At 44.2% G+C, this 10,709-nt stretch overlaps 1 long non-coding RNA gene across 1 annotated transcript; it reads right to left on the reverse strand.

Moving 5' to 3' along the window:
* Positions 1-8,037: 8,037 nt before the first annotated feature.
* LOC120916895 lies at positions 8,038-10,155 on the reverse strand. The gene is made up of 2 exons (XR_005744119.1): positions 10,048-10,155; positions 8,038-8,711 (listed from the first exon to the last, which is right to left on the reverse strand). It is a non-coding gene; the product is annotated as an uncharacterized LOC120916895 (long non-coding RNA).
* Positions 10,156-10,709: the final 554 nt, after the last annotated feature.

Here is a 10,709-nt window from a genome sequence, read left to right on the forward strand (position 1 = left end):
ACATACAGGGGGACTATCCGGACATCAGATAACAAGGAAGGATGTTTATCTCAAGGGAAATCCCTATGTGTATACAAGAATAATAGTAAAATGATTGTATATATTAACCGGTTACCGACCGCCCACTGTATATATACGTCCTGTTTTTAAAGATGAATATCTCGGTAACGGCAGCAGCTGTAAACGATAATGGCGGTCTCCGCGGCGCATTCGCCGCGAGATCGCCGTTATCGGTGGCGGGAGAGGGCCCCCCCCCTCCCATCGCTCTCCCGCGCCCTCCGCCGCTTACCGGAGCCGTCGGTAGCGGCGGAGGCGATCGGGTGCTGCTGCCTGTTCAGTGAGGACGCGAGTGAGGGCAAGATGGCCCCCACCCGTCCTCATAGCTTTGCTGGGCGGAAGTGACGTCAAAACGTCAGTCCCGCCCAGCATCTAAGGCCCCGTACTCACGACCAAACATGTCTGCTGAAACTGGTCCGCAGGCCAGTTTCAGCAGACATGTTTGGTCGTGTGTGGGCGCGAGCGGGCCGAATTCCAGCAAACATTTGCCCGCCGGGCCTTTTCCCAGCGGACAAATATTCCTGGACTTGTTTTAAAACAGTCCGCTGGAATCCTGCCCGCTCGGACATGTACGGTCGTCAGTACAGACCTACCGTACATGTCCAGGCGCCCGCCGTCCCTCGCATGCGTCGAATGACTTTGACGCATGCGTGGAAGCATTTTAAAGGCGGCCCGCCCACGTCGCTGCGTCATTGTCGCGGCGACACCGCGTCATCGACGCGGCGACACCGCGGACACGCCCCGCGTATTGTTTACGCGCGGTCTTCTGTACGATGGTGTGTACAACCATCGTACAGAAGCCCTCTGGCAGACATGTATGGTGAAAACGGTCCGACGGACCGCTTTCACCATACATGTTTGGTCGTGAGTACCCGGCCTTAAAGAGACAATTTTTTTGTTGTCATTTTTTTAAATGACAACATTTCCATTTTTTTTTTTTGCATTTAAGTCTAATTATGAGATCTGAGGTCTTTTTGACCCCAGATCTCATATTTAAGAGGACCTGTCATGCTTTTTTCTATTACAAGGGATGTTTACATTCCTTGTAATAGGAATAAAAGTGATACATTTTTTTTTTATTTCAGTGTAAAAAATTATAAAATCAATAAAAATAAATAAGAAAACAAAAATTTTTTTTTTTTAAGCACCCCGTCCCGACGAGCTTGTGCTCAGAAGCGAACGCATACGTGAGTAGCGCCCGCATATGAAAACAGTGTTCAAACCACACATGTGAGGTATCACAGCGATCGTTAGAGCGAGAGTAATAATTCTAGCCCTAGACCTTCTCTGTAGCTCAAAAAATGCAACCTATAGAATTTTTTAAACGTCGCCTATCGAGATTTTTAAGGGTAAAAGTTTGACGCCATGCCACGAGCGGGCGCAATTTTAAAACGTGACATGTTGGGTATCATTTTACTCGGCGTAACATTATCTTTCACAATATATAAAAAAATTGTGCCAAATGTATTGTTGTCTTATTTTTTAATTCAAAAAAGTGTTTTTTTTCCAAAAAAAGTGCGCTTGTAAGACTGCTGCGCAAATACGATGTGACAAAAAGTATTGCGATGACCGCCATTTTATTCTCTAGGGCGTCGTAGTGACCTCATCAGGGACAGTCATCATTTTGCATTGGAAGAAATCAATTTAGGCATGTGGAGAAGGACGTGGGGGGGGGGGGGGGGGGGGTAGGCAGACATGGCAGGCCTTAAAGCTGGGTTCCAACCACAATTAGCATTTTTTAAATGTATGTCCTTTCATCATGCGTTTTTATAATATAAATCCGGTCACTTACTATTTTACAATCCGCCACCGATCCGCATAGATAGTCAAAAAAGATAGTTTATAAAACTATGTCTACACCGTTGTCATTTTGCTTGTGGGCATTGTGAAGCCCACAAGCACTTACTTCCCGGAAGTCTTGGATGGGGAGTGATAATTGGGTAGCGCACTGCATCCCGGGAAATGATGACACACATTTCCCAGGAGCATTAGAGGGAGATGATGTCAGAATCCTAGGTGATTCCAAAGGCAGATTTCGTGGGACCGCATAGCAACAGGCATTTCCAGATGAGTAAAACATGTTTTTTCTTTTTTTCGTTTTTAGGTCTAATGAGCACAATAATGAAAAAAACATTTTGGGATGGAAACTTTCCGAAGCCCTTCCCAACGTGTTTCGTCATAGTGACATCATCAGGGACAGGCATTATTTTGCATGGAAAAAAATAAATTTATGCATGTGGAGAAGGACATGGGGGGGGGGGAGGCAGAGTCCTGAAGTCCACCAGACATGGCAGGCAAGGCTAACAAGTTATTAGAGCAGCAAAGGCACTTTGTTATCAACTCAAACAGAAATTTAGGAGCACACTGGATTTCTGGGAGATCAACAGTTATTTGTCTGCACTTTAGGCATTTTGAAATGGATAAAATGTGGATAAAAGAGCTTGCATTGTAGAGGTGTACTAAAAATGTTTGTTTTTTGCCCTGACATTATATTAAACACATGTCAGACTGCATTTAGTCATGAAAAGGATAGAGATAGCCAGATTTACGTAGTGTGGCGTATCTTTAAGCGGGCGTAGCGCAGCTCATTTGCACTACGCCAACTTAAAATAGAGAGGCAAGTACAGTATTCAGAGCACTTGCTCCGTAAGTTACGTCGGCGTAGCGCAAATGGGCCGGCGTAACCCCGCCTAATTCAAAGTAGGCATGTAATGGGCGGGCTACATTTAAATTAACCGTGACCCCATTAAAGCGAAGGCCGTTCGTACGGCGCATGGGCGCGCATGCTCAGAATCACGTCGCAAATACTCATTGCTTTCGATGTGAACGTAACCTACGCCCAGCCCCATTCACGTACGCTTACGCAAACGACGTAAAATACGATGGCTGTTCCATCGTCCATACCTTGCATGGGCTGCGCCACCTATAGAGGTGTTTTATCTTTACGCCGGCGTATGTCTTACGTAAACGGCGTAGCTTACTACGACGGGCGTACGTACGTTCGTGAATCGGCGTATTTTGTTTATTTACATATTCGACGCGTAAATCCACGTACACGCCCCTAGCGGCCAGCGTAAATATGCAGCTAAGATACGACGGCGTAGGAGACTTACGTCGGTCGTATCTTAGCACCAGTGAAGCGTATCTCAGTTTGAGAATACGCTTAAAGATACGACGGCGCTCACTCGGACTTACGACAGATGTTAGTTGGCCATTGCATCTTGAGAGACCCTAACTCGGTACATTCAAAGTTAGAATAAAAGTGTCATTTAAAAAGACATAAAAAATAAAATAAAAAAGACAAAAATTGTTTTATTGTTCTTCTCTCTCTATTGTTCTCTCTCTATTGTTCTTCTCTGTTTTACTGTATTTTATGATATAATGTAATGTTTTATTGTACTGTGTTTTATTGTGTTTGCTTTGCAGGTATGGTATGTCCTACTGTTATACTGTAATATTATTGTGTTTTATTGTTAACCATTATTTGTGTTGCAGGTACGCCATTAAGCTGCAGCACGGGTTTATTTATTCTGACAGCAACAGGGTTTGCTCTCATGATACGTAGAGCCGTGACTCAATCACTGTAGGAGGTGATTTCACCACCACAGTTAAAAAAAGAACGGTGCATGTATGCCCATCATTAGAAGTGGGTGGATGCAGGGCGGTATTCTAATGGTGGGCATACCACCGATGGATCAATATGGAGGAATCTGTTAGGTTCTCTTTTTCATCCACAGGCTGCATGAAAAAAAAGAACATTACAATATATGCCCAACAAGGACCAGTGACGTACTGGTATGTTACTGGACTTTGGGTGGTTATACCAGAATGATGCCTGCAGGTTTAGGTATCATCTCTGTATCGTTCTTTTCAGCCAGCGGTCAGCTTTCATGTAAGCCACTAGACTGCTTTTACAAGCAGTAGGAGGGAATGCCCCCCTTGCCATCTTTTATGGTTTTCTCTGGCTCTCCTGTCCCACCAGGGAAGCCAAGAATGCAGCCGGTGGTTCCACCAGCTGACAATAGAGCTAATCGGAGACTAGAATGGCTCCAATCATCTCTATGGCCTAAGAAACCGGAAGCTATGAGAATTTCATGACTTCGGTAGCTCTCTCCCGAGGGGGTTACTTTTCAGGCACGCTCCCGTGTGATACACTCGGTGACCATAGCCGCCAAGTGTATGACTCAGCCCCGCCCCGCCCCTGGTGCACTGCATCATTGATTTGATTGAGAGCAGCAGGAGTCAATGGCTGTGCTGCTATCAATCATCCAATGAAGAGCCGACTAGAGCTCAGTGAAAGCAACGCGGGATCGCGCCCAAAGAGATTCGGGTCTCAGGTAAGTAAAACAGGGACTCGGGGGGGCAGTGACTGCAAGGTGTTTTTTCACCTTAATGCATAGGATGCATTAAGGTAAAAAACCCGAAGCTTTACAACCCATTTAAGGGTTGAGGAGAGATCTAGAGTCTAATACCCCCCCAAAAAATGAAAGGGAAACTGTAAAAATAAACTAAAAAGCAAAATGTATTAACCACTTGTCGACCGCCGCACGAACATTTACGTCGGCAGAATGGCACGGACAGGCAAGGTACGTCCCTTTTCCCGCTGTGTGGGCGCACGAATGCCGCTGGCGGTGTGTGCGCCCACACAGCGTGATCATGCCCGTGGGACCTGCAGACTCGATGTCCGCTGGTGTCCCGCGATCGTGTGTCACGGAGCTGCAGAACGGGGTTCTGCCTAGTGTCAGGACACAGATCGTCTGCTCCCTCTCATCGGGATCAGTGATCAGTGTTGTGACACAGGAAGCCACGCCCCCTAAAGGTTAGAATCACTCCCTAGGACACACTTAACCCCTTCAGCGTCCCATACTCATTAACCCCTTCACTGCCAATCACATTTACACAGTAATCAGTGCATTTTTATAGCACTGATCGCTGTATAAATGTGAATGGTCCCAAAATAGCGCCAAAAGTGTCCGATGAGTTCGCCATAATGTCGCAGCTGCAAAAAAAATCACCGCCATTACTAGTAAAAAAAAAAATATTAATAAAAATGCCATAAAACTGTTCCCTTTTTGTAGACGCTATATCTTTTGCGCAAACCAATCAATAAACGCTTATTGTGATTTATTTTTTTTACCAAAAATATGTAGAAGAATACATATCGGCCTAAACTGAGGAAAAAATATTTTTTTTATATATATTTTTTGGGGATATTTTTTATAGCAAAAAGTAAAAAATATTGCTTTTTTTTTCAAAATTGTTGCTCTATTTTTGTTTAACCACTTAAGACCCGGACCAAAAAGCAGCTAAAGGACCTTACCCCTTTTTGCGATTCGGCACTGCGTCGCTTTAACCCCTTCCATACAGGACATATTCACCCCCTTCCTGCCCAGACCAATTTTTAGTTTTCAGCGCTGTTGCACTTTGAATGACAATTGCGTGGTCATGCAACACTGTACCCAAACTAAATCTTTATGTTTCCCCCCCACAAATAGAGCTTTCATTTGGTGGTATTTGATCATCTCTGCGGTTTTTATTTTATGCGCTATAAACAAAAGAAGAGTGACAATTTAAAAAATTTTCCTCAGTTTAGGCCGATACGTATTCTTCTACATATTTTTGGTAAAAAAAAAAAAAATCGCAATAATCGTATATTGATTGGTTTGCGCAAAATTTATAGCGTCTACAAAATAGGTGATAGATTTATGGCATTTTTATTTTATTAATTTTTTTACTAGTATTGGCGGCGATTTGCGTTTTTTTTACTGTGACCGTGACATTGCGGCGAACACATCGGACACTTTTGACACGTTTTTGGGACCATTCACATTTATACAGCGATTAATGCTATAAATATGCATTGATTACTGTGTAAATGTGACTGGCAGGGAAGGGGTTAACCACTAGGGGGCGTTGAAGGGGTTAATATGTTCCCTAAGGTGTGTTCTAACTGTAGGGGGGAGGGGACTCTCAAGGGGAGGAGACCGATGTGTGTTCCTCTGTACTGGGAACACACATTGGTCTCCTCACTGCTGACAGGAGGTGGATCTGTGTGTTTACACACAGATCCACACTCCTGCCGTGATTACCAACAATTACGGGCACCCGTCGGCAATCGCGGCCACCGGGCACCCGCGCCGGGTCACGAGCGCTGCGCGCGCCCTAGATCGCCGGGAACACAGGACTTCATATGACGTCCACCCGGATCGGTGAGGGGTTCCTGCCGCCGTCATTTTACAATGACGCAGTATGGAAGTGGTTAACTGACAATTGCGCGGTCGTGCGACGTGGCTCCAAAACAAAATTAGCGTCCTTTTTTCCCCACAAATAGAGCTTTCTTTTGGTGGTATTTGATCACCTCTGCGGTTTTTATTTTTTGCGCTATAAACAAAAATATAGCGACAATTTTGAAAAAAAAACAATATTTTTTTACTTTTTGCTATAATAAATATCCCCCAAAAATATATATATATAAAAAAAAAAATTCCTCAGTTTAGGCCGATACGTATTCTTCTACCTATTTTTGGTAAAAAAAAATCACAATAAGCGTTTATCAGTTGGTTTGCGCAAAATTTATAGCGTTTACAAAATAGGGGATAGTTTTATTGCATTTTTATTAATTATAATTTTTTTACTACTAATGGCGGCGATCAGCGATTTTTTTCGTGACTGTGACATTATGGCGGACACTTCGGACAATTTTGACACATTTTTGGGACCATTGTCATTTTCACAGCAAAAAATGCATTTAAAATGCATTGTTTATTGTGAAAATGACAATTGCAGTTTGGGAGTTAACCACAGGGGGCGCTGATGGGGTTATGTGTGACAACTATGTACAACTATTCTGTACCATGAGTGCTGTGTGAGTACATGTCTAGATCAGTTATTTTCAACCAGGGTCCTGTGGAACCCTAGGGTTCCTCCAGAGGTTGCTAGGGGTTCTTTGAATAGTGGCTAGTTGACCTCCGAAAAGCTTTTTTGTCAAAGCTTAATTGAACAAGCTGACGTTAGAATCGGATTGGCTACCATGCACAGCAACAAATTTTACACTCTCCAGTTTTAATAAATCTTGACAAACCTTGCTCCTTCTCCACCGGATTTCCAGGCTCAATGCCCTTTGGCAAGCCCGGAACCAGCAGGTGGGTGCCGCCGGGTAGATGAGAGGGAAATTAGTGAACACTCATTTGCTGATCTCTCCTTCCTCTTAATGACCCAAAAGGAACATGTAAAAGTTGCTTCTGGGTCCTGGTGTCTCTTTCCCCAGCCAGTATGCGATCTGCACTCTTTTAGCTTCATTGTAGGGCAGGTGAGACATAATGGGTCTTTTTTACTCCTGATCTCTCATTTAAGAGAACCTATCCCCAAAAATGCATCACATCATGTCATGAAAAAACATGAATTCAGTAAAAAAAAAAAAACGAAAAAGGTATAAAAAATGTAAGTTACACCCAAGCACTTCTGCTTTCACATATCCCGGAAAATGCCGGTATCCCCCCCCCCCCCCCCACATGCGCCCTTGTCATTTTTTTTCCGGCTCTGTGTGTCCATCGGTGAACCCAGCACCTGCATGGTGGATGCCGCTGGGTAAAGGGAAAGGAGATCAGTGAATGTGTCATGGTCTGTTAGTGTGGCGGGGGGTGTGGAGTTGATTGCTCTGAAGGGGACACAGTTGTAGAAGGGTATGGCAGTGAAGGGTACACAGTTGTGGAACATTTTATTCTATTCCCCTGCTACGGATTTAATAACAAACCTTTTTTTTTTCTCGGTCCGCGAGTATGTGTAAAATTTAGGATGTGGCCCTCGAAATAAAAAGTTTGGAGACCCCTGATCTATTGCAACAATGCAAGCCTACATTACAGTACCAGTGAAGTTTACTACATATGTTTTAAAGGACAACTCCAACCAAAAACTTTTTTTTGTTTTGCGTGGTTACTGGCAAGTTGAATTACATACCACCTTTTTTTAAGATGTTGTTGGTGAGATACCACCACAAGAATTGCCAGTTTCGCCCAACTGTTGCAGCTGTTACAAAGCTAACACTTTCCTGAAAATTCTGTAACATTCAATAAATAACTGGGTCATTCCACCATGACAAGGTGACCTCCTTAATCTGGCATAGTTTGTCAACTACCATACCGTGTATATTCGGCCCAAAGAAATAAGGTATTCATTCAGAGCTGGACTCTAGATTGAAGAGTAATTCAAAGGTTCAAACAGCAGGGCAGCTCTCTATCACCCATTAAACTGATGCATGACATTGGAGGATGGGAGTGCCACTAGTTTGTTTGACAAGTCTAATTACTTTTATCTGCCACAATCAAAAAAAAAATCAGACAAGCCCCCAATGTATTTCTGTGGCCTACCTGAAACCCTTGCTACCATCACAAGAGGAGAGAAGAACTAGGGGGTGCAATGGACCAGGATGGTTACAAAACATGTAGACTAGTGCTTCAAAAGATCCACTTGGGGTGCCACTTGATTTTAGGTTACAACACCTTTAAAATCAACACAGCATGCCAATTTTTGATTAAATAACCCTGCTTGGTCTTACCTTGAGGAGTCCGGTCCAGAGTGTACCACAGCTTAAACTGATCCGGGTGACTCTTGGCTGCAGCCTCCAGTTCTGCACGCAACAGAATGTCCTCTTCAGTCTACAGGTAAACACGGGTAAATGACATAAGGACAATAACAGGTAGACAAACGGCTATATACAAAGATAATATACATTTGTGTGATCTATTTTACCTTTTTGTACTTCTATTTAAAAAATTTTTACTTCTTCCCATCCAATCATGTGATTTACACAGTCCCACACACTGCACAGCCAAGTGGATGACACCACTTACAATATAAGAATACAGCTAGAGTTCAGCTCTTATAAAAAATCAGGGCGACGTCATGGGATGTAAACTGGGTAACTAACATAATATGATACTCCTGGAACCCTATTTTTTTATGAAAATTAGGTTTATTTCAGGAAAACATTTAAAAGTACAACTAAAGGCTCCAGCCTCGGGACGTATCAAATTATACACAATCCTCATAAAATAAACATTTCTTTTTACCTTTCCTGACAGCTAATCCTCCTTCATTTAAATCTCATATGCTCCCCCTCCCAGACACTGCAGCTCACAGTGGGATGTCACAGTAACAGAGGCAGTGATGTCAATCCAGAAAGCAGTGGGCTTGAGAATCAACAATGAAGCCTCGTACACACGACCCATATAGGGTTCTCACAGCACCATAGGTACTCTTAGGCCCTGTACACATGATCAGTCAAAACTGTTAACCGATGAAGCTGACTGATGGTCTGATGTGCCTGAGCATGCGCGGGTTTGGAACCGATGCTTTTGCGTACCAACCATCGGTTTTGACCTATCGGTCAGGCATCCATCGGTTCAATTTTAAAGCAAGTTCTCTTTTTTTGGACCGAAGGACAACTGACCGATGGGGCCCACACACGGTCGGTTTGGACCGATGAAACTGAACTTCAGTCCGTTTTCATCGGTTTGGACTGATTGTGTGTACAAGGCCTTACACGTCTCAGGAACTCAGACTCCCTTCAGCCCCCTCTGTGGACTCAATAGTCATCTCAGCTTTCTTAGACTCTTTGGACCCACATAGCTTTCCTGACTTGGCTAGTCCTATGGCCAAGAAGTGCCCCCAACATAGGGTCTTGTCTCTCAAGTTGTCACCCTTCCTGGCTGCAGGCACCCAGCAAAGTCCAGACGCAGGATTGAAGGTTCGGTCCCACCTCGGAAATTTTGAGACCTTCAAATTCCAGGCCCCAATCTAGGTCTACAAAACATGACATTTTTAGAATCCGGTGCCATATTTACATCCCTTTCTTAATCTAACACTGTGACAGAGCCTCGAACGGTCGCAAGGTCAATGATGACCACAGAGAAGGTGGAGAAGGGCCTTTTCCTTAAAATATTCTATATGGATGTATTGGCAAGTTTTAGGATGGAAGAAGTTTTCTATTACCTGATTAGCAAAGATAAGATAACATTTTGTGTCATCGTTAGGATCCTGAGTAATGTGACGGATCAGCTGCAGCATTGGAGTGATACCTAGTGTAAAACAGAAAAGAAAGGGTTAAATATATCTGTCCACCTTCCTAACAATTAAAGGAAATCTACTCATTTATACTATCAATTCTTTGGTGTACAAATAAACATTTGAAGCAGAACTCCAGGCACCAAAACTTTCATTTAGGGTCAGGGATGGACTGGCCATTGGGACTACAGGGAGTTTCCCGGTGGGCCGATGGCTCAGTGGGCCGGCTTCAGTGACAGCGGACCACCGCCCCCCTCCACTCCTCTGTCTCTCCCTTCCCGCAGCACTCACCTCCTCTCCCTCCCCACAGAGCTCACCTGGGGGGGAACAGAGAAGCAGGGGGAGGACCAGAGGAGCAGGGGGGACGACAGAGGAGCATGGGGGAGGGGACAGACAGCTGACTCAACAGCTATGGCCTGGGAGTTTCTCACTTCTGCCTAATCTTGTCCCATAAGGGGGGCACCAAACTGATTATTTTCCCCGGGTGAAATAATGTCTAGCTTCCCCACTGGTACTGCCTATAAAAGTACCAGTACCAGCCGTTCTACTCTAATAAAGTAGAACGGCTAGTGGCTAGTGAAGGGGGAGAG

The sequence above is a fragment of the Rana temporaria genome, chromosome 11 (genome assembly GCF_905171775.1).
Source record: "Rana temporaria chromosome 11, aRanTem1.1, whole genome shotgun sequence".
NCBI classification, from domain to species: Eukaryota; Metazoa; Chordata; class Amphibia; order Anura; family Ranidae; genus Rana; species Rana temporaria.